Below are 25291 nucleotides of genomic sequence, written 5' to 3'. Positions count from 1 at the left end.
CAAGGGTGTCTGGAACACATAACAAGAAAACCTCAGTTTTTATATAATATATCTAATGATCCCTACCCTGATGTAAAAGGTACTCTATAATCTAATAACGGTATGGTGTAGGGAGTTGGCTTTTGTCTGGCCTCTCTTGGGCCAGAGTATATAGGGGGGAAATTCAGTGGGCAAGAGCCGCTCGGTATAAGGGGGGGGGATAATAAGGGGGGGCGGAGCCTTTAGAGATAGCTATATAGTATATCAAAGTTGCCAAAAATGTTAAGTTTGATAGTGTTGGTATACACAATTTGGAAAACCTTCTAAATAAAGCATATTGAAACCAACTAACATGAAGCAGAACAGACATGGAGTATAATCTTATACAGGGAGTGCAGAATTATTTGGCAAATTAGTATTTTTACCACATCATCCTCTTTATGCATGTTATCTTACTCCAAGCTGTATAGGCTTGAAAGCCTACTACCAATTAAGCATATTAGGTGATGTGCATCTCTGTAATGAGAAGGGGTGTGGTCTAATGACATCAACACCCTATATCAGGTGTGCATAATTATTAGGCAACTTCCTTTCCTTTGGCAAAATGGGTCAAAAGAAGGACTTGACAGGCTCAGAAAAGTCAAAAATAGTGAGATATCTTGCAGAGGGATGCAGCACTCTTAAAATTGCAAAGCTTCTGAAGCGTGATCATCGAACAATCAAGCGTTTCATTCAAAATAGTCAACAGGGTCGCAAGAAGCGTGTGGAAAAACCAAGGCGCAAAATAACTGCCCATGAACTGAGAAAAGTCAAGCGTGCAGCTGCCAAGATGCCACTTGCCACCAGTTTGGCCATATTTCAGAGCTGCAACATCACTGGAGTGCCCAAAAGCACAAGGTGTGCAATACTCAGAGACATGGCCAAGGTAAGAAAGGCTGAAAGACGACCACCACTGAACAAGACACACAAGCTGAAACGTCAAGACTGGGCCAAGAAATATCTCAAGACTGATTTTTCTAAGGTTTTATGGACTGATGAAATGAGAGTGAGTCTTGATGGGCCAGATGGATGGGCCCGTGGCTGGATTGGTAAAGGGCAGAGAGCTCCAGTCCGACTCAGACGCCAGCAAGGTGGAGGTGGAGTACTGGTTTGGGCTGGTATCATCAAAGATGAGCTTGTGGGGCCTTTTCGGGTTGAGGATGGAGTCAAGCTCAACTCCCAGTCCTACTGCCAGTTTCTGGAAGACACCTTCTTCAAGCAGTGGTACAGGAAGAAATCTGCATCCTTCAAGAAAAACATGATTTTCATGCAGGACAATGCTCCATCACACGCGTCCAAGTACTCCACAGCGTGGCTGGCAAGAAAGGGTATAAAATAAGAAAATCTAATGACATGGCCTCCTTGTTCACCTGATCTGAACCCCATTGAGAACCTGTGGTCCATCATCAAATGTGAGATTTACAAGGAGGGAAAACAGTACACCTCTCTGAACAGTGTCTGGGAGGCTGTGGTTGCTGCTGCACGCAATGTTGATGGTGAACAGATCAAAACACTGACAGAATCCATGGATGGCAGGATTTTGAGTGTCCTTGCAAAGAAAGATGGCTATATTGGTCACTGATTTGTTTTTGTTTTGTTTTTGAATGTCAGAAATGTATATTTGTGAATGTTGAGATGTTATATTGGTTTCACTGGTAAAAATAAATAATTGAAATGGGTATATATTTGTTTTTTGTTAAGTTGCCTAATAATTATGCACAGTAATAGTCACCTGCACACACAGATATCCCCCTAAAATAGCTATAACTAAAACCAAACTAAAAACTACTTCCAAAACTATTCAGCTTTGATATTAATGAGTTTTTTGGGTTCATTGAGAACATGGTTATTGTTCAATAATAAAATTAATCCTCAAAAATACAACTTGCCTAATAATTCTGCACTCCCTGTAGATATAAAGGAAAATTTTGACCTATGGCAGAGTTAGCCCTTAGTTGGGTTAGGTGATGGGGAACTTGGGTTGGCACGGTAACCTTTATACCCATGGCCATACATCTTATGCACTACAACTTAAACAATATAGGCAGTTATCACTATTATTCCCCAACTAAGGGTTCTAATAATGCAAATACTATAGTAGCACTATAAGGGAGCTTCCCAGTATGTACAAAGAGGGAGTAGTTATAGAAAATATTAGATATTCCACATAAGTAATGCTTACAAGAGGCTATGACTGTAGCATAGAATATATATCTAAAGTTTAAGATAGATGGTGAGTAGTTTTACCCTGAAATAACCCTGAGAACTACATGGCATATTAAAACATAAAATGTGAGTAATCCTGTAGGAATAAACAGTCGCGATAAACTGTGCTGGATAAGTTAATTCATATGCGAGTCATGGTGAGGAGACCATGTCACTGTAACTAACACAGTGGTGTCAAAGCAGGGGTGAATTATACAGCAACATTCACAGTAGGACAACCTGAGAGTATCCAGTAATATTACTACTGAATGGACATGTGATAGGTTAAAGTGATCATAAGGGCATAACTTAGGACTATAGGTACCTTCCCAATTATCAAGTTTGTTTTATAACCACGGCTGGCATCAGTTTTCAGGTACATAGGAGTTATGAATCAAATGTAAACTTGAGACCTCTGATACATACAGTATGGAACATTAAAATACAGTATAATGCAAAAGAGACTGAAAGCTAGATGCAATAAGCCAACATAAGTCCAGCATCAGATAGAAAATGTATGGTATAGTTCAACCACTGGTGCAAGACAAATAATAAAATAGGGTATTGTATTTAATTTGACAGAATGACTATAAGCCCATATCCATGTATCCCATATACAGTAGCTGGAGCAATATAGATGTTTATCAATAATATTCCCTATCTAGGCTTCTATTTCATGTCTATATTGTTCAATATAGTGTGTAAATAGAGTTGCTCACATAAAAAAACAGTTGTCATAGAAAATACTGGTATACATAGTATATACAGGGAGTGCAGAATTATTAGGCAAGTTGTATTTTTGAGGATTAATTTTATTATTGAACAACAACCATGTTCTCAATGAACCCAAAAAACTCATTAATATCAAAGCTGAATAGTTTTGAAAGTAGTTTTTAGTTTGTTTTTAGTTATAGCTATTTTAGGGGGATATCTGTGTATGCAGGTGACTATTACTGTGCATAATTATTAGGCAACTTAACAAAAAACAAATATATACCCATTTCAATTATTTATTTTTACCAGTGAAACCAATATAACATCTCAACATTCACAAATATACATTTCTGACATTCAAAAACAAAACAAAAACAAATCAGTGACCAATATAGCCACCTTTCTTTGCAAGGACACTCAAAAGCCTGCCATCCATGGATTCTGTCAGTGTTTTGATCTGTTCACCATCAACATTGCATGCAGCAGCAACCACAGCCTCCCAGACACTGTTCAGAGAGGTGTACTGTTTACCCTCCTTGTAAATCTCACATTTGATGATGGACCACAGGTTCTCAATGGGGTTCAGATCAGGTGAACAAGGAGGCCATGTCATTAGATTTTCTTCTTTTATACCCTTTCTTGCCAGCCACGCTGTGGAGTACTTGGATGCGTGTGATGGAGCATTGTCCTGCATGAAAATCATGTTTTTCTTGAAGGATGCAGACTTCTTCCTGTACCACTGCTTGAAGAAGGTGTCTTCCAGAATCTGGCAGTAGGACTGGGAGTTGAGCTTGACTCCATCCTCAACCCGAAAAGGCCCCACAAGCTCATCTTTGATGATACCAGCCCAAACCAGTACTCCACCTCCACCTTGCTGGCGTCTGAGTCGGACTGGAGCTCTCTGCCCTTTACCAATCCAGCCACGGGCCCATCCATCTGGCCCATCAAGACTCACTCTCATTTCATCAGTCCATAAAACCTTAGAAAAATCAGTCTTGAGATATTTCTTGGCCCAGTCTTGACGTTTCAGCTTGTGTGTCTTGTTCAGTGGTGGTCGTCTTTCAGCCTTTCTTACCTTGGCCATGTCTCTGAGTATTGCACACCTTGTGCTTTTGGGCACTCCAGTGATGTTGCAGCTCTGAAATATGGCCAAACTGGTGGCAAGTGGCATCTTGGCAGCTGCACGCTTGACTTTTCTCAGTTCATGGGCAGTTATTTTGCGCCTTGCGACCCTGTTGACTATTTTGAATGAAACGCTTGATTGTTCCATGATCACGCTTCAGAAGCTTTGCAATTTTAAGAGTGCTGCATCCCTCTGCAAGATATCTCACTATTTTTTTACTTTTCTGAGCCTGTAAAGTCCTTCTTTTGACCCATTTTGCCAAAGGAAAGGAAGTTGCCTAATAATTATGCACACCTGATATAGGGTGTTGATGTCATTAGACCACACCCCTTCTCATTACAGAGATGCACGTCACCTAATATGCTTAATTGGTAGTAGGCTTTCGAGCCTATACAGCTTGGAGTAAGACAAAATGCATAAAGAGGATGATGTGGTCAAAATACTCATTTGCCTAATAATTCTGCACTCCCTGTATGGAGAAGCAACTATTCTGTGAAATATTCGTATAAGCAAGCTATTCTACTCTATTGAGACTGCATTAAGGGAAGTAACAAAGGTTAGCAATTGGTAAGTTGGGAGTAAAAAACTAGGGTAAATAGTCTATGACCCATGGGTGAGCCATCATAGCACAAATGAGGGCTTCCAGAATAGACAAAATGAAACCATGATATCCCACAAAATGTAATGAAGCACAGGAACATAAAAGTTATATAGTGTTGTGCTACACAGAGGGATAGTATGACTTGACTCCTAAAGCACAGTACAGTTAAGGGAGTGATGCTGGGATAAGGTAGGAGGTATATGGTATGTTGGACATTTATGAAGTTATAAGAGTAAACTTGTAGGGCCGTTGTAATTTATGTTTTACGTGAAAGCTGCGAAAGTGAGTTAGAGCGGTATACTTCACAAGCATAAGAGTGGAAGTTAGCTTGCTGCTGCAGTTAAATAAGTTTACAAGGAATAAGCATATATGGTTATTATGTGCGTAATGGATGCTTAGATATCCGTGTAAATAGTGTGTTATAGTAACTAATGTATTATAAAGGTAATTTAAAAAGAGAAAAATTTGTGACAGAAAGCAAAACTAGTATATGCACAAATAGCAAGAGAGGGGTATAAACTGAGGCACAAATAAAGGATTTTAAACGTATTGCATATTAAACCACAACGATAGTATAGGGCTTGTCTAAATTACATGATTGGAGTTGGCCTGACAAACATTCCTCAGCATGAGGAAAAAACAATAACAAGTGTGTCTTCAATGCTATAAAGTTCCAATATGCCACCTTGTATGAAACAGTCATCCCACTCCAGAAGCTGAGAAGCGGTCTGGATGCCGTGAGCTACAAGATAGCACCCAGAGCTTGAACAAAGTCAATCTATTCTGCTGCAGATCATAGTGGCTCAGTCTGTTTGGGGTAGCGTTAGCTAGAGACATCGGATCTGTCTGGCACCATAGGCTAGTATAGTGTACCTTCTTAAGACCGTATACAGGACAACTCTTCTCCCACCTAGTCGCTATCTGATCACTGTGGCTCCAAACGCTGGGACTGTTATCAGGATGTATTAGGAGGCCGGCCCCACTGACCTGATTGCCGCTTGATAAAAGCTCCATAAAGCATCCCTCGATCTGCATAACAGGAACAGAACAATCAGAGGTAGATTCGTCCTCAAGTAGTAAAGTATTTTGTTGCTCCACTATCTCTAGGTCTCGGGCAAACTGGTTTTCAAAATTGTCAGCGATGGGAAAGCATGTATTTGCGGCGTGTTGAGACTATGGGGCCTAGTTATCAAGCCGTCAACCTCAAATACGCTGGAATTCTGCAGCGTATTTGTGGCGAGGCTGATTCGCCTAAGTTATCAAGCCCTAGATACCGGCAAAAGTAGAATTTAGTGACGTATGCTTCGATCCGCCGGGCAAAGTCTGACACAGATCGATTCTTACGTCACTACAAATGTCCCGCACACAAGTGCGGCACAATCTGACTACTTTTGCTAGTTATCAAAAAACTAGCAGGTATGCTCGGCACTTTTCCGGCCCAGCGTACCTGGTTTTCAAACCGCCGCCCTGGAGGCGGCAGATCCCATAGGAATCAATGGGAGTCTGACCATAGCGAAAGTTCATGTTCGCTGCTGCCCGACATCCCATTGATTCCTATAGGAGCTGTCTGCACCTAACATCCTAACATTTACCCCGAGTCTAAACAACCCTAATCTGTCCCCCCCTACACCGCCGTGACTAAATAAATGTATTACCCCCTAAACCGCCGCTCCCGGAGCCCACCGACACTATAATAAATATGTTAACCCCTAAACCGCCACTCCCGGTGCCCGCCGCAACTATAATATATGTATTAACCCCTAAACCGCCGCTCCCGGACCCCACCGCCACCTACATTATACCTATTAACCCCTATCCTGCCCCCCATATACTGTCGCCCTCTATAATAAAGTTATTAACCCCTATCCTGCCTATCCCGGACCTCGCCGCAACTAAATAAATAGTTTAACCCCTAAACCGCCGCTCCCGGACCCCGTCGCAACCTATATTAAACTTATTAACCCCTAATCTGCCCCCCCCTACACCGTCGCCACCTATAATAAATTTATTAACCCCTATCCTGCCCCCCACTACACCGCCGCCACTGTAATAAAATTATTAACCCCTAAACCTAAGTCTAACCCTAACCCTAACACCCCTCTAACTTAAATATTAATTAAATAAATCTAAATAATATTTATCTTATTAAGTAAATTATTCCTATTTAAAACTAAATACTTACCTTTAAAATAAACCCTAATATAGCTACAATATAAATAATAATTATATTGTAGCTATCTTAGGATTTATTTTTATTTTACAGGCAACTTTCAATTTATTTTAACTAGGTACAATAGCTATTAAATAGTTATTAACTATTTAATAGCTACCTAGGTAAAATAAAGACAAATTTACCTGTAAAATAAAAACTAACCAAAGTTACAATTACACTATACTTAAATAAATTATTTCTATTTAAAACTAAATACTTACCTGTAAAATAAACCCTAAGATAGCTACAATGTAATTCATAATTACATTGTAGCTATTTTAGGATTTATATTTAATTTACAGGTAACTTGGTATTTATTTTAGCTAGTTAGAATAGTTATTAAATAGTTATTAACTATTTAATAACTACCTAGCTAAAAGACATACAAAATTACCTGTAAAATAAATCCTAAGCTAAGTTACAATTAAACCTAACACTACGCTATCATTACATTATTAAATAAATTAGTTACAAATAACTACAATTAAATTAAATTAAATAGGAGAGTTGGCCAGCTTTCAAGGGAACCAGACGTGTGTGCTGAGAGCTCCTAGCTTTCGTATGCTATAACCGATATTTTTTTGATATCTGAAGCAACTATTACAGCAATAAAAGGGATCCCTTTCAAGCATAACATTAATGGTGTCATCTGGAGCTTTTGGACGGTTGTTTTCAGTTACCCAGAAGTCAGGATACGATGGAGGCCAAACATGGCTGTCAGCTAGCTGTGACGCAGCTTTTACAAGTCCATTTTGACAACTTAGAGCGGACTTTACGTGAGTGCTTTGCTAGCAGTGGGGTGAGAGAGGACAAAATTATGCAGCTAGCCGACTACCATACCACCCATACTGTGAACCCTACCGCTCCTTCTATCTGCCAGAATAGCTGTACTACAGAGCCGACTCCTGAGATCTCACTCGGCCATGCTGCTTACCGACAGCAGGAAGCTGCGTATCACCACCGCAGTGAAGATGGGCTGAATTGTGATGCTGATTGTGGGGACTCCCTCACCGCAAATCTTGTCTCCAACTCGATTATCGACCAGGCACATCTTTTATATTTAATTGTCTTTATTGAATTTTATATATAGTACAGTACATTAGTTCGCTCATGTAATAAAAGCAGTTCACCTGGATAAATGCAGTACCTATACATTACTCATAGCTTCATAAACAACTAATGCACTTCTTGGGTTGATTTTAAGAAAAACAAAACAATAACCAAACTGTATAACTTACCAAGTCTCTCTTGTGCATGTTCCGTGTCATACTACGAGGGCCCCCTGCACAGCGTGTCCTTGTCAGATCCCCCAGACCGGCTTGTTTATCTCTCTAGCCTCCGGGTCGTGGAAAAGTGGGAAAGGTCAGTTCTGTCATGTTGTTTCTATCTGTCATAAGTCAAATATACTTTTCATGTCACACTCGTATCTTGTGAACACTTCCTAGTGTTAAGAGGCATCTTATGTTGTAATTCGTCCCATATAAATTTTAGGTCGTAGAAGAATGCTATTTTGTTAGATTTAAAGTAACCATATTCCTCCATAGACAGGGTGTCTTTCATGAGAGCCGACCACTCCCCAAATGATGGGCATGTTTGAGTTTTCCACCCCCGGGCTATTAATAGTCTGGCTGTGTTTAGTGACAGCTGGATTAGTCTGCTTCTTAATCTACACTTACATTTTGTGGGGAGATTCAATAGTGCTACTTCTGGTTCTAAGGTAAAATGACTGTCTGTGTCCAGTGTGTTTCTAACCTGCTCTTGGATCTTTTCCCAGAAGGGCTTGATTTTGGGGCACTCCCACCAAATGTGGAGAAGGGTTCCTCGCAACCCGCACCCTCTCCAACAGAGTTCAGATGAGGAAGGAAATATACTCTTCAGTCTTGAGGGGGTGAGGTACCATCTTGTTAACAGTTTAAAGTTAGTTTCCAAGTATTTTGTGGAGAAAGATGACTTTCTGATACTCTGAAAAATATGATCCCACTCCGTCTCTGTTAGTTCCCTACCTAGATCTTTGTGCCAACGGTCTACATAGTCAGGTAGTCCCCCTTTTTGGGCTTGGATCAAGAGTTTCCTAGCTAATGATAAAGTGTGATGTGCGGGGAGGTCAGCTGTACAGGTCATTTCAAATGGAGTTAGGTGCCTGGTCAGCAGTTGTTTCTGTGGGTGTGTTTGTATGAGGTGGTGTATTTGGTTATATTTTAACCAGTTTGTAAAAGCGCCGCCTAGTATGTCCGTTAATTCTTGCCTTTGTTTAAGTTTCCCATCTCTAACCACTGAGCTAAGTGGAGTTGTGTAACCCATCTCCCACATATTTGAATTTGTTTTGTCGAATCTGATTCCTCCCTTCAGTTCTGCGTTTGGGGAAATGGGGAGCAAAGGGGAAATCGTTGTGGAGATGCCTGAGTATTTTTTAATAATACCATCCCATGTATCGAAGACATGTGAAAGTAGAGAATAGCATTTTAGCCATGGTGGTCTATTCTGTTTTTCTATCCAACATAAGGCCCCGGGGTTGGGTGTATGCAAGATGTGGGAGTCCATTGGGATCCACGCCTTCCTATCTTTGTTTCTATGCCAGTCTATTATTCTTTGAAGGCTCGTAGCTTGGTAATATGTCTCAATGTTTGGCAATCCTAACCCTCCTTCCCTCACGGCTCTGTACATTGTTAGCTTTTTGATCCTGGGCTTTATTTCCCCCCACACAAACTGATTCATGATTTTTTGGGTTTGATCTAATAAGTGGCGTGGAAGGGCTATAGGTATTGCTTGAATAGCATAAAGTATTCTGGGTAATATATTCATTTTTAAAATTTGAATTCTTCCCCACCATGAGAATGGGCGATCTTTCCAAGTTTGTAGGTCGTGTGAGATTGAGTTGATAAGGTTTTTAAAGTTCAATTGTAGAAGGGATTTGGGGTTCTGGGTTAAGTAGATCCCCAAATATTTAATGGCTTTTGGTTGATGTTTAAATGGGCAGTGATCTAACAGGGATTTAAACTTAATTCTAGAAAGGGAGATGTTTAATATTTCGGATTTCTGTTCATTTACTGAAAAGTTAGAAAATTCCCCAAATCTTTTTAATTCTTGTAATACTGCGGAAGTGGAAGGTTCTGGGGAAGATAAAGTAAAAGGACGTCATCTGCATACATCGATATTTTAAAGTCTAAGGGACCTATTTTAATTCCCGATATTTGTGGATTATTCCTGACTCTCTGTGCTAGTACCTCCATACTGATGATAAACAAGATTGGGGAGAGGGGGCATCCTTGTCTCGTTCCATTACTTATTTCAAATGGGTCTGAAACCAGGCCATTAACACGTACCTTTGCTGAGGGGGATTGGTATAAACATTTTATCCTACGAATCATCTTTTCTCCCATCCCTATCTTACCCAGTGTGGCGAATAGAAAGTTCCAGTTTAGGCGATCAAATGCCTTTTCCGAGTCAGTTGAAATTATAATCATTTCAGTATTGGTTGTTTTAGCGTATTCTATTAGTTGGAGTACCCTGATAGTGTTGTCCCTCGCCTCCCTTCCCGGGACAAAACCAGACTGGTCTGTGTGAATTATTTGAGGCAAAATTTTATTTAAACGATTGGCTAGAATTTTTGTATAAATTTTAAGGTCCGTATTTAATAGTGATATGGGTCTATAATTACTTGTAAGTTTAGGGGATTTGCCTGGTTTAGGTATGACGGTAATGTGAGCTTCAAAACATTCTTTAGGGAGCTGTCCAGATTCGTCAATTTGTTTAAAAAGGGCTAGTAAGTGTGGTTCTAATTGATCTCTAAATTGTTTATAGTATTTATTAGAAAACCCATCCGGTCCTGGGCTTTTATTGGATGGTAGGCTATCTATCGCTTCTAAAATTTCTTTTAGGGTGATTTGGCTTTCTAAGACTTCTCTATCATCTGGTTGTATCTGAGTCAGGTCGGATTCCTGGAGGTATTGATCTAATGTACTATTCTGTGATGTCATGATGGGCTTAGGGAGGTTGTATAGGTCTTTGTAATAATCTTTAAAAGATTGTGCTATTAATGCAGATTCTACGACTTCTGCTCCTCTGTTATCTGTTATATTAAAGATGTGGTTGTGGAGGGATTTGCGTCGTAGGGCCCTGGCCAGTAGTGTACCTGCCTTATTCCCTCCCTGATAGTATAGTTTTTGTAGGTATAATGCTTTTCTACATGCTTCTTTATTTAAGTATTCCTTTAGGAGGTCTCTCGCTTTGTTTAGGTCTATAAGAGATTTCTTCTCTGATGGGTTATTTTTGTGGGCTATTTCCGTTGTTTGGAGGTTTTGTAACAGTTGTGTATAATATGCGTTTGTCTTGCGTCTATGATTGATTTTATCTCTCATAAACTGTCCTCTCATGTAAGCTTTATGAGCTAACCACACCGAGGGTATCCCGCTAGAAGTGTTTAAATTTGTCCTGAAATATTCAGTGATGTCACTTAGTACTTGTGTATGGGTGATGGGATCTATGAGACGCGTTTCATCTAGTCTCCATAGGTAGGGTATCACTGGGGCTGATGGCCATTCCAGGTTCATAGAGATAGATGCATGATCGGACCAGGCTATTGTCTGTATATTTGCATCCCTAATCAATGATATACTTTTATGTTCTATAAACCAGTAATCAATTCTAGAGTATGATTTTGCCGGGTTGGAGTAGAATGAGTAGTTGCGTGTGGTCGGATGTAGGAAGCGCCATATGTCAATCAGTGTAAGTTGTTTTAAAGTGTTATTAATGGAGTTTCTAGTACTTTTAGTAGTGGAGCTAGAACCTTGAGAACAATCAACTGCAGGTAGTAATGCAACATTAAGATCTCCTCCCAATATTAATATCCCCTTCTGTACTTCTAGTATTTTATTTCCAACTCTTTTAATGAATTTTGCCTGCCCCGTATTAGGAGAGTAAATGTTGGCCAGGGTAACCCAATTATTGAACAAGGTTCCAACTAGGATGATGTACCTGCCCTCCTTGTCTGTGTATTTGTCTGTTAGTTGAAAGGGAGTATTTCTGTTAAATAGTATTCCCACTCCATTCGTCTTTTTCTCGTGTGAGTGAAGGAAGAGGGATGGGAACTCTTTGGATTTAAAGGTGGGTTCTTTGTCTTTGAGGAAGTGTGTCTCTTGGACAAATACTATGTTCGCTCCCTCTCTCTTGAACCAATTAAGAGCTATAGATCGTTTAGTGGGGGAGTTAAGACCCTTACAATTTTGTGATAATAAGGAGATGTCCCTATGTGTAGTCCCCATTACACTATAAAGTTGTGTGTGCGCTGATTTTTATCCCAGTTCTCAGTGGGGTGGTCCTTGCATGTGTGTCTCTTGCTTACCCTGTGGAGTTCGTCTTCATACCAGAGAGGGATGTCTGCCGTCAATTTTGTGAGTATGTCAGTCGCTGTACAGTTGGACCTCGAGCATTGGAAAGTAGAAAAAAGCATTAGAGACTTGGTTAACATAAACAAATAACCAAACAACAATACAAAACCAGGGATTTATAATCTCATAACTGGACTCTGTCCTGGAGGAGGGAGTCGTTGGGGAAATAACTCAACCAATTAGGTTGGATGGCAACCCTAGGGGTGCCTTCTAATTTTGGAATATTAGCAAATGTCCTGCAGTGGAATACTATAAAACATTAATTATAAGTCCACATTGTTAATTATGAACATTAAACAGAGGGATCACTCTGGAATCTGGCATGTCCTATACACTTATATCTCATTAGCTGTAAAAAAAAACATTGTTAGCTATAAACATTAAGCATAGGGATCATTCTAGGATCTGACATGACATATACAGTTATCTCAATTATACTGGATTACGTCATTAATGGCTTCAAAGTTCCTTAAACCCATATTCTCTGCTATAGGTCAATATCTGGCTCATCGTTTGATGCAGTCTGTGCTGTTAATGTTTCTCTTGGTCTCTTCTTGGAAATTTTCTGCCAATGATGTCTTTGAGGTTGTGGTTGTGTGGAATCTTTTCTTTGAGTAGAGTTTTGGGGGGTTCTAATGCGGGGAGCGAAGGAGGAGGGATGTCCAACAATTTACAGAACTGTTCCAAATCATCTGGGGTCCTATACGTGTATATTCTGTTGTCTTTCATGACTCTGATGCTGAAAGGAAATCCCCATCTGTAGGTCAGACCTTGATCTTTTAAGTGGATTGTGAGGTACCTCGCTTCTTTCCTGTTCTGGAGAGTGATTGGGCTCAGATCTGCAAAGAATTGAAGTTTGTTCCCTTCTATTTGAAAGGATTGTTGTTCCCTCGTAGAAGTCATAATTTTCTCTTTATCTGTGAATTTGTGGAAGCGGAGAATTACATCTCTGGGAGGTTCACCGTCTCATGGGGGCGGTCTCAAAGCTCTATGAGCTCTATCTAAAGATATATCTTCCATGGTGGAGTCTCCCATTAGGTGTTTGAAGATTTTTTGTAAGAAGTTTTGTAGTAAACCTGAGGATATTTTCTCTGATATTCCTCTTATGCGTATGTTCTGTCTTCTCCCTCTGTTGTCCAAGTCCTCTAGCTTAGAGGTGAGGAATTCAATCTGAGATTCCTGTGTATCAATTTTTCTCGTAAGCAGATCTAGAGTAGAGGTGGTTTCTTCATCTTGTTCTTCCAGGTAGGCTACTCTACCACCCAGCTCCGCTACTTCTTTTTTAATCCCTGAGAGACCATCTTTCAGTACCTGATTAACTTGTTGAAAGAAATTAGTAAGATCAGCTCTTGTGACAGGGGAGTCCTCACCCTGGGATGCTGCAGTTAAGAGTTCATCTTGTGATTGTTGTGAATCCTCCCCCTCTGTAGTAGGGGATGTTTGTAATTTTTGGAAAAATGTGCTCATCTTGGTACTGGGTGTATTAGATGTTTTAGTGGTCTTCTCAGATCTGTTTAGTCTCTTTGTTGTCATTTTCTGCGTTGTGTTTGTTGATTTTTGATGTACTTAGCAGAAGGAGAGAGAGAATAAAGAAAACTTTGTTGCTGCTTAATTATGCTTAAAACGCTTACTGAGTGCTGTTTGTTTTCAAATTGCAGGGTTAAGTTCTTTTAGTGAGCTGCAGGATCAGCACTTCTATTGCAGGAGGTCCTTATTGCTAGTTATATAATGGAAGCTTTATGTTTTCTTAAGGGTTATTTGCTGTATGCAACAGGAAGTCTTTTAGAGAAGAGAAAAAAAAATGGCACCTCCTATGTATTTTAGTTACAGGCCTAGGCTTTTCTGAGTTATAGAGAATGAGGCGAGTCTTTAAGGCCTGTGTAATTGTGGTAATTTCACTATCCACTTCTTGCAAAAACGTAGCTTCTTTGCCTAAAATAAGTAGATGAGTGAAACTCCAGATCAGGGGAGTTGCTCAGTGAGTTAGGTTAGGCCCCAGAAGGCTGAATAACGTCTGTGCAGCTTTCTTATTAAGTTATTAATTTGCTATGTCCATTATTGTGTCTGTTGAATAGTGTAGTTCGTCTCCCATCAACCGTTATTGACTTTGAATTAGTTTAAGGCAGTCCATATTCAAGTTTTGTTAGGCCATGTTGTGCCATTTCAAGGGATTAAGGCTAACAGGGTTTCCAGGCCCTAGTAACAGGGGCGCTATGCTGTGTGCTGTCCGGAACTGTTTGTGGGCCTGTTTGGGGAGTGTGGTTGTGGTCACTCACCGGGCTATCCCTCTGTAGTATGCTCAGCATCCGTTGTTAGCTCTGGGCCTCTGCTGCATCGATGAGCGCTGTAAGTGAGAGGAGGCTGTTTGGGGTTTCCCAGGTAGCGCAGCAGGGGCGCATGTTTTCAGGCTGTTCAGGTTGATTAAGTGGTTTTACATGTCGGCTTTGCCCTTATGCTGTCCACCGCTCTGTGCCCTATCCCTTCCACTGCAGCATGTCTCAAATTCAGGCTTTAGGAAAGCGTTTTAGCCCCTGGGTGCCATACTAAGCACGGAGCATCAAAATAGTGCGGCCATTTCAAGGCATGGTCGGCTCCGCCCCCCCGACCAGGCACATCTTAGGAGAGCCCCTACCCTGTTGATGAACTTACCTTTGCGCGCAAGGTGCGCGGCTCCTGTGGATGGCAATTATGTCCAGGAAGTTTCCTCTCAGCTCTGTGTTGGCAGGGCCGGGCTGGAGGTGTCGGTGTATCTTGCAGGGGCTGAATCTGTGCCAAATCGGGGAGGCTGCATTTTGCTCCCGGTTGGCCTTGTTGAGCAACTGCTGCAGAGTGGGACTACAGAGTGCAGTCTTTTGCCGCTGGGGAGCTTGCGGATTCACCTTGCTTCTTTGTGTGGCCGAGATAGCTTTGAGGATCAGGTGTTTCAAGGAGAAAGAGTTCATCCCCACAGGTGTGCAGGGCTGTCGGCTGGACTCACATTAAGTATAAACTACCATGAAATGGGATAGGCTTGGTTGAAATCGGACATATTATAGTACTAGCCCGCTTATGGGGTCCTGCTATGATCAAGCTTTAGAGACATGGGTTTATCGCTTCCACGTTTGTAGTTTATTATACGCTAACCATACTGCTTTTTATGCGTCTGGGGATAATCCCAGCTTACCCTGTTCTTCAGATAATGAGGCTTATAATCCTAAAATATATACCTATAACTCTATTTAATTGTATTTTAAAGAGTTTCATAGTAATATCAAGACCTTAATGTTATGTTAGTTTATATTTTCAATATTATTGTGCTCCTATTTAGCATACAGTACTGCCTTCACATACGCTAGTAATTATATGTAACCACTATTGCCTGACCTGCTTAAGTCAGAAGCTTATAACTATTAGTTGCGAAACTATTGTCTGGAATGAGGTATAGTACTGACCCGTACACTTATTTACGCGTTACAAACAGGCAGGTACTGTTTTATGCATATTTTGCTGCTTATAGAGGCCAGTAGTATAGTTATTTTTAGTTCATTGTAGGTAGCTACTGCTTTTAGCTTAGTTATCAGACATGGGCAATGCAATAGTCGGTTATGGTGAGGTTAACTGTTTGATAAATATCTCTAATGTCCATATTTCTCTGGTATTAACCAGTTATCGCATATATTTGTTTAACCCTGTTTGTCATGTTTCTGTGAAATAGATATTAACTTTCACTACTAGGGAGCTGCAGTGGTTGGGTTCAATGATCCTCTAATGGAGTACACGTTTCTCAATTTAGTTGATCTCTCTTTGGGTATAGGGCCCGTGCCCAGGTGACAAGGTCTACACATATAATAAAAAAAAAAAATGTTCTCCCTATATTTCAGATCAGACGTAAACACATCTTGGCCTAGAGCTAACTTTGACCCTTTATCACATTCTCTACTCGCAGCAATATTCATGTATTTCATCTCTATAAAAACAATAGCAGATTCAAGCTCTTTGCAGGGATTGCTCTTGATAGGCACATGTCGCTCACTTGCTAACTGGCTCCTCCTTTGTCATAGTCCCAAAATATACGTAGATATTACATTAAACTGCCCTCTACTTTATTTAATATTGCTTCACTACATGCAGTCGAAGTCTGTGCTTTCAATAATTAATTAAAAAAATATTGTGAGGGATATTGTGATACTAGAGTAATACCACAAATCCCCTATAGGAGGCGCTAATGACTAAGGGCAGAATTAGGTGTTTCAAAGTATACAAGTCTCCTAAAGTAGGCTTTTAATTGGTCAAGGAACGATTACCTATGAAGTGTGTTTACATTCATACACTTATAATTATCTCACAATCGACACATCATGATTTAGATCTATTTTCACATATAACCACATTAGGGTTATGGCTTACAGATTACTTATCAAGTGGACATAATACATAAGAAAAAACTATTATAAACTTCTAATTAAGGCAACAAGTGGGAGTTCTCGGAAAGAAAAGGTTTTATTGGTTGATGCTAAGGAAGGGGAGGGTTTATTGCAAACATATGGTTACTGATCCCTATATAAAGGGGATTTAAATGGTTGTAGAGTATACAAGCCTGATGAAACAGGGTCTTCCCTGAGAAACGCGTCGCTATTATCTCTACATATACAAGGAGATTTGCCATTAAATACACCAAGCTGTAATTTGTTATTGATGGTATTTTTTATCTTTTGAAAAATAAAACACTTGATACTTTTTTAACAAATCTGGTGTTCGTGTGGCATTTCCCTTGCCAGTAACCATAAGGCTGCTTAGCCTTCCTCCCCTCTGGACATTTTTTCCTTTTTGCTGGAAGCAATCTAGTGAAGGGTTGCTGTTGCGAGATCAACCATAACTGTAGGATATCCTGACGGGGATCCCTTGGTACAGCCAGCTGGTTTGCTGTTTAAATACCAGCCCGCCCCTACAGGCACAAGAGAGTGCCTTTACGTTTGTGAGTATCCTGTATCTCATCTCACTTGGATATTGTCTGTTTTGATTGATCCACACATGTGGCGCCTCTGTTTCTGTTCTCCTTGCAGTTAACCAATAATTAATTAATATGCACTATATCAAAATATTTTACTCCAGCCCCGAGAATACTTTAATTTTCAAGTTTATTTAGCGGCAACGTTTTCTCAGGCTATCGCTCATTATTTCCCAGTGATTAAACAACCACAATACAATAAGCTTATGGAGCTCCTCTGGCCAATGGGCTTTATAAAAGTCTGCGCCCTTTCTTTCTATATTTTTGGTCTCCTACCCCCCCACATGTGTTTTATTCTGACATATGCGAGTATCTCCAGGTGCTCTGGGTTTCCCCCCAGTAGTTACTCTCGCGGTTTTCCTCGTAATATACCGCAATTTTCCCCTATGTTCACCCAATTACTGTATATGTTTTACAATCATATGCTTAAGCTACGAGGTATAATGGTATACAATATATTTAGTTTGACAGCGGATAATAAGAATTGCCTGAGAAATTGTAGATAAGAATATTATCATGCTGTATCTTGTTATACATTTGTGCTGTCCTAATTGTAGTCACTTGTGTTATGCAGTTTGAAACATATACTGTTCTATTTAAAATATTTCAATCTTATAGATAGGTAATTGCTGTCGTGAACATCCCCCTATCTTATGTGAACCAATGGCCTCTAATAATCAGTATATCTTTGCTATACTTATAACATTTTTTTTAGGTTGCTATATATATGTGTATTGATTATTTCCTATTTGTTTTTTGAAAATGTGAGGTTCACAGTTTTCCTTCTCTATGCAACAAAAATAGAAAATGTGAGGTTTATTTACAGTATTTTTTTACATAACTGTGATGTAACAGACTTGTTTATTTTGCGGCAATTAGAATGATATGTTCTTTTCTGCATATGTACCTGATGATTGTAACTCTTCATGTTTGTTACTTTATACTTAACCTCAATAAAAAATTATTTAAAAAAAAAAAAAAAATTAAATTAAATAAACTAACTAAAGTACAAAAAATAAAAAAGCTAAGTTACAAAAAATAAAAAAAATAACTTACGAACATTTAAAAAATATTACAACAATTTTAAGCTACTTACACCTAATCTAAGCCCCCTAATAAAATAACAAACCCCCCCAAAATAAAAAAATTCCCTACCCTAGTCTAAATTAAAAAGTTCAAAGCTCTTTTATCTTACCAGCCCTTAAAAGGGCCTTTTGCGGGGCATGCCCCAAAGAATTCAGCTCTTTTGCCTGTAAAAGAAAAATACAACCCCGCCCAACATTAAATCCCACCACCCACATACCCCTAATCTAACCCAAACCCCCCTTAAATAAACCTAACACTACCCCCCTGAAGATCATCCTACCTTGAGTCGTCTTCACTCAGCCAAGCCACCGATGGAACCGAAGAGGAGATCCGGAGCGGCAGAAGTCATCATCCAAGGGGTGCTGAAGAAATCTTCCATCCGATGAAGTCATCATCCATGCGGCGCTGAAGAAATCTTCCATCCGGGTGATGTCATCTTCCAAGCGGCGTCTTCAATCTTCATCCATCCGGAGCGGAGCGGAGCCATCTTCAGACGAGCCACGCGGAGCCATCCTCTTCTTCCCGACGACTACCGATGAATGGATATTCCTTTAAGGGACGTCATCTAAAATGGCATCCCTTCAATTCCGATTGGCTGATAGGATTCTATCAGCCAATCGGAATTAAGGTAGGAAAAATCTTATTGGCTGATTGAATCAGCCAATCAGATTGAAGTTCAATCCAATTAGCTGATCCAATCACGTCCCTTAAAGGAATATCCATTCATCAGTAGTCGTCGGGAAGAAGAGGATGGCTCCACGTCGGCTCGTCTGAAGATGGCTCCGCTCCGGATGGATGAAGATTGAAGACGCCGCTTGGAAGATGACATCGCCCGGATGGAAGAATTCTTCAGCGCCGCCTGGATGATGACTTCATCGGATGAAAGATTTCTTCAGCGCCCCTTGGATGATGACTTCTGCCGCTCCGGATCTCCTCTTCGGTTCCATCGGTGGCTCGGCTGAGTGAAGACGACTCAAGGTAGGATTAGGGGGGTAGTGTTAGGTTTATTTAAGGGGGGTTTGGGTTAGATTAGGGGTATGTGGGTGGTGGGTTTTAATGTTGGGGGGTTGTATTTTTCTTTTACAGGCAAAAGAGCTGAATTCTTTGGGGCATGCCCCGCAAAGGCCCTTTAAAGGGCTGGTAAGGTACAAGAGCTTTGAACTTTTTAATTTAGAATAGGGTAGGGAATTTTTTTATTTTGGGGGGCGGTGTTATTTTATAAGGGGGCTTAGATTAGGTGTAAGTAGTTTAAAATTGTTGTAATATTTTTCTAATGTTTGTAAATATTTTTTTATTTTTTGTAACTTAGCTTTTTTTATTTTTTGTACTTTAGTTAGTTTATTTAATTTAATTTAATTATAGTTATTTGTAACTAATTTATTTAATTAATCTAATGATAGTGTAGTGTTAGGTTTAATTGTAACTTAGCTTAGGATTTATTTTACAGGTAATTTTGTATTTCTTTTAGCTAGGTAGTTATTAAATAGTTAATAACTATTTAATAACTATTCTAACTAGCTAAAATAAATACCAAGTTACCTGTAAAATAAATATAAATCCTAAAATAGCTACAATGTAATTATGAATTACATTGTAGCTATCTTAGGGTTTATTTTACAGGTAAGTATTTAGTTTTAAATAGAAATAATTTATTTAAGTATTGTTAGGTGTCCCCCCAGGGGGTAAGTGTCAGGTCAGGCTGAAGCCACGGGGCCAGTGTACCACCTGAGGCATATGTAGATTATCTGATAAGGGCCCCTTAGAATGACTCAGACCACGCAGCATTATGATCGAAAGCCAATTCCCTTTATTGCACAGTGCAAGCATTTCTTATAACAGCATACAGGGTTAAGGGGATGACACGTTAGGACCGCGTCATCTTACACAGTTATACAGAGTTACACACAGTGTGATTCTGGAAATTCACTAGCTCATAAACAATATTCTATAGTCATAATAAACCATGCATCTGCAGAGACACCAAGGTCGCTGGACCATCTTATTGATAGAACATTCTTCTGGGCGTGCGGCCAGGGACTTTCTACAAGGCTAACCGGCTAAGGAAAATACAATAGCAAGCATATATTTCTCACTACAGAATGAACCATTATAATAAAGTCTATTCATTACAAAATGGCTGCGAGGAACAAGATGGCTGCGAAGAACAAGATGGCTGCCATCAGGTTCATATAACCCCTAACATACCATCCTTTTATTCTAACAGAATAACATAAAAATAGACTGGCATAGGAAATTAGTAAAGCCTTATATTATGGTAACAGAACTCTGTGAGAATACTAAAGAGAAAAATATTCTATATACTTTTATAGGCTAATTGTCACTGCATATAGGTACAGTCCCTCCAATACCTTCCATCTATCATCCAGCCTTCCCAAAACTACCGGTCTACCGGCACAGAGACCCAACCAGCCCCCCATCTACCCCCAAACAACGCTGCATCATTTATTTCTCCACCTGCATTGCTAGCACCCCCCAATATGTCCAACAGTTCCTTTTCCACAGTAAAGCATGACATAGCAACAGCACAACTGTCTCTAGGTGGCCTCTGAACACTTTAAGAACAGTCTTTGTCCATTTGAGAGCGCTGCACCTTGACACTTTGCTATAATACAGTTCTCCAATAGTTCATTTGCAGTAGGGGTGCTTATCCACGGTTCTTCCGCAGGGAGATACTGGAAATCTGATGGTTTGTTCATGGGGTAGACAAGGCAACCAGTGGATACCCATGGCAAGCAAACACTCGAGTCACAGGGAGTCTAGGAAGCAAACAGAAACAGTACAGGATGAGTACACACCACAAGACAATCACAATTATGTCCAAATAAAACGTCACTTTCATCCTATGTCATTTAAAATCAAACAAAACATTGTTGATATATAATACAAACTAAATACATTGATATTTCTCAGAGAATAATTTTCAACTTCCCTATACACTTTTAAATGATACTTCATGAATACTACGCAAGTGAAAACCTGTCAGGGCCTGAATGGTTATGCTAAAACTTATGCTAAGGCCTGCCCTGTAGTAAGAATGGAAAAAAGAAAACAGTCAATGAAAATAAATTAATTTCTTTACACTGTCACTTTGAACTTCTAAAAAATAAAAGAACCTCGTGTTGCTTTATTCTGGATGGCTGCTATCTATAATGTTTATAATTCTCCAACCTAAATTCTCTCACACTCCTGTATGAGGAAAGCATACAAACAGAACATCATTTAAAACTACAAGTTCTTTTGAAGGTAAACACATCTTTATGGTAAGAATTACTCTCTTTGACAAACATCAGGAATGACCAAATTCACTTTGCAGATACCATACTAATTAATAAAAGGGAAAAATACATTTGCTTTCATAAACTATAATTATGCTATTCCCTAAACAAACATTTCTCTGTATATTTACTATAAACTTCTAGCTTAGACGTGTCCTCCTTATGTTCTAAAGGGTGAAGGGTCTAAAATATTATGATATATTGTAACATTTTCCTTAAACATATTTTTATACTCAGTGGGCCATTCAATAGGGTACAATACTGCAAAGTTCACAGTTAAATTTATCTAAAGGGTTACTTTGTTAAGCACATAAACTACCATGTGCACTAATACCAATGAAGCATATGATGTCTTATACCCAATATGATCAATAAAAATAAAACAAATACAAGAGAATACAAAACAAGCAATATATGGAATTGAGTTAAAACAATACTCCCCTAATTTAATTGGTTGACCCTGTAACAGCATAACAGGACCTCCATATCGAGCGGTAAGGCACAGTCCAGAGAAGGATAGTCTTTATGTCCTGAAGACACACATCAGAGGAAACAGTCATGGATTACCCAGAGTCCAGTTCTGGGGCTGGTACCAGCATGCAAAACAAAGAATGGATCCAAAGATAGTTCAGCAACTTTTTTTTACTGCAGTATGGTGGTTAAAACAAGCTTGACAAAAGGTCTTTCATCTTCATCTTTTCTTTCTTTAAAGGTTTACTTGCTTTCAATCTTTAATCTTTTGAAGAGTGCACTTATGGAATTTTGCCTGTACAGATTTTACCTAAATATGGAAACTCAAAAATAATTCAGTTAGCGTGTTTCAATCTCTGAAGACCGCATACTCTCATCCTGAAAATACAAATATGATAAGAACCAAATAGAAAAATAAAACATTTTAGGCATCTGAAATATGAGAGCAAAATAAAACACAGAAAGACAATAAAAAGATCTAATCTACCAGGGAGGGAAAAAAAAAAGAAGTGGGGTATGGGTGTACAGGCTACGACCGGGGTGGTGAGCAAGGTAGATGCTTTTCCGTGGCCAGATTCCCAATGAAGGAAAGTTCTAGACAATCCTAGGGACGTAGTGCATCCTGCATAGGGGTAAGACAAGGAACATTTAGGGCACAGCTGGTGGTTAGACAATAACATTGTACAAGGAGATTCAAAACGTTTTAGGTTCACCTCCTAAAAACAATCACCCCCATTACATAAAGATACTCATCAATACTCATCAATACTTCCCCCATGTTTGCGTGAAACATCTCATGTGACACGCAAACACAAGATAACAAGAAACTAAATGACAAATCATGCACTCCACTCATGCAGAGACAATTCTCAATAGCAAGGAAAATGAAATAAACTTCACAAGTCAATATGCTGTCCATACAGTACGCTTCCACACGTAGTCACAAAAGAGAAAAACATAACAAACAAACAGTGAAAACCAATCGTTCTTGTCTTTCACAAAACAAAACATTAGCTGCTGAAACAAATTTCAAACAACCACAATTAACTTTGAATGCAACACATATTCTAACATTCACTGGAATGCAACACTCTCAGAACACTACAAACAATTAAAAACATCCACTATGTACAAACACGGCAGATGCACAAGAAACTTCAGTTGCAGATTATACAAATAAAATTGCGCTTATTTGGGAACGATCAGATAACCACGGTAGCCACTGTTAAAGGGACATTGTAGGATAAATGAAAATTTCATTATTCAGATAGGACTTTTAATGTTAACCAACCTTCCTTGATTAAACCAAACATAGGTAGGCTCATATGCTAATTTTTAAGCCTTGAGGACTGCCTCTTATCACAGGCTGTATAAATCTCATTACAACCCCAAGAGACAAAATACACGTAAGCCATATAAATAAAACTAAAACTGTGATCAGATAAATTAGCAAGTTATATAAATGCAGTAGAATCAGATAAAATGTGCATCATTTGTTTTAGGGGTGTTTATTTGTAGACACCTTATAGAGCACAACTTAGCTGTTAAGCAGCAATCAAAGTCATTGCAATAATAGTGGTAGACTAGTTAATAACCAAATAACTATATATATTTTAAAGTGTCACTGAAATCACTTCATTAAATAATATCTCATTTATTTATTGAACGCAGTGGGGGTTATTTTAAATAACAAAGAGTTCTGAAATATCTGTGAGATACAGTTTGACAGCCACAGAAATAAAATTATCATTTTTTAAGCTATATTCTGTGACAGAATATAATATAAATACTTGTTTCTTTGTAGTGAGCAATTTATAGTTATCATTTTTTATAACATAGAACACCAGTACTGCCGCTTTAAATGTAAAGTGCAAATCGTTCTCTCTGCAACAAAGCCAAACATAGAAACCTTTTTTTTTTTTAAAGAAAAGCAAAACATGCACAGTGTTATCATTCCTCTCAAAGATAGTAAGGCAAGCTCAAAGTTTCATTTCTACTTAAAGGAGAAACACTGTTTACTGCTTAAAAATATAAAATTCACACTAAAACTTGATAAATGCTAATTAGTTTAACCACAACAAAATTATTGGATTTAATATTGTGTATAAATTGATATTCACCATTCTGCAGTTGTCCAGCCAAATATAACAACCGCATATAACACAAAAAATAAGCTTTCTACAAAAGAATACTAATACAATTTCCCCGTTTAAATTATTCCCAATGATCCTTATAATAAAAATGTATACTGACGTTCATTAAATAGCCTAAACAAGCATAAGCAGCATAAGAACGCACTCACAGTGGGATGCAGGCTAGTTAAAGGGACATTTTAACCAAACTAAAAATAATCTTTAATTGAAACTGCTAACACAGTGAAATATACTAGTGTTAGGCTTACAGTAAGCCTCATCGTCTTTTATGTAAATATTCCCTTAAATTCTCAGATGTTATATCAGTTTTCCTGTATCCCTTTAAATATTTTCACTCCTCTGTTTTTTCTCGTTTTTTTTTTTTTCTGTCCGCTAGTCTCCCGGATCCCTACACTAAAATTGTAGACAACTTATCACTTCAGTTTGCATTACAGAGAGAATTAAGTTATGCTGCAAAAAGAAATATCTGCTATCTGAACAGCAGATTTAAAATAAATATATACAAAGAAAGGTCTCTTAAAATATATTTAGCAAACTACTAATACAGTGTTATTGCACTGGTCCTTTAAATAAGAAAATGACAATTTTCTATTGCTCCGTCTACGCACTGAGCTCTGATTTTACAGACAAATATAAGATAATGAGAGATTCTTATTATCTAAAATTCAACCCATTGCAATCAACTGTGTTTTGAAAGCATAAAACCAGCTACTTCATAAATATACAAATAAACTTGCAAATGCAATTTCTCCTATATGTTATACTATGCAGCTTGTATAACAAGTCATGGACAATACATTAATAGCAACACCTTGTTACAGTGGACTGTCCCTTTAAGGACTAACCATTCATCATGTAAATCTCATATATATCTCCCCACCATAATTTAGGCTGCTTGTATGATTTACCACACAAATTTCACCTCTGTACTGTAGCATGACCTGCAGATTAATTTACTTGCAACAAAAACGGACACACTTTCAGATAATTTTTCAATTACAGCTTATAACTATATGTCATTAGGTGCACTAACTCCGT

This window comes from Bombina bombina, chromosome 3, assembly GCF_027579735.1.
Source record: "Bombina bombina isolate aBomBom1 chromosome 3, aBomBom1.pri, whole genome shotgun sequence".
Classification (NCBI taxonomy): Eukaryota; Metazoa; Chordata; class Amphibia; order Anura; family Bombinatoridae; genus Bombina; species Bombina bombina.
This window is presented reverse-complemented; position numbering follows the sequence as displayed.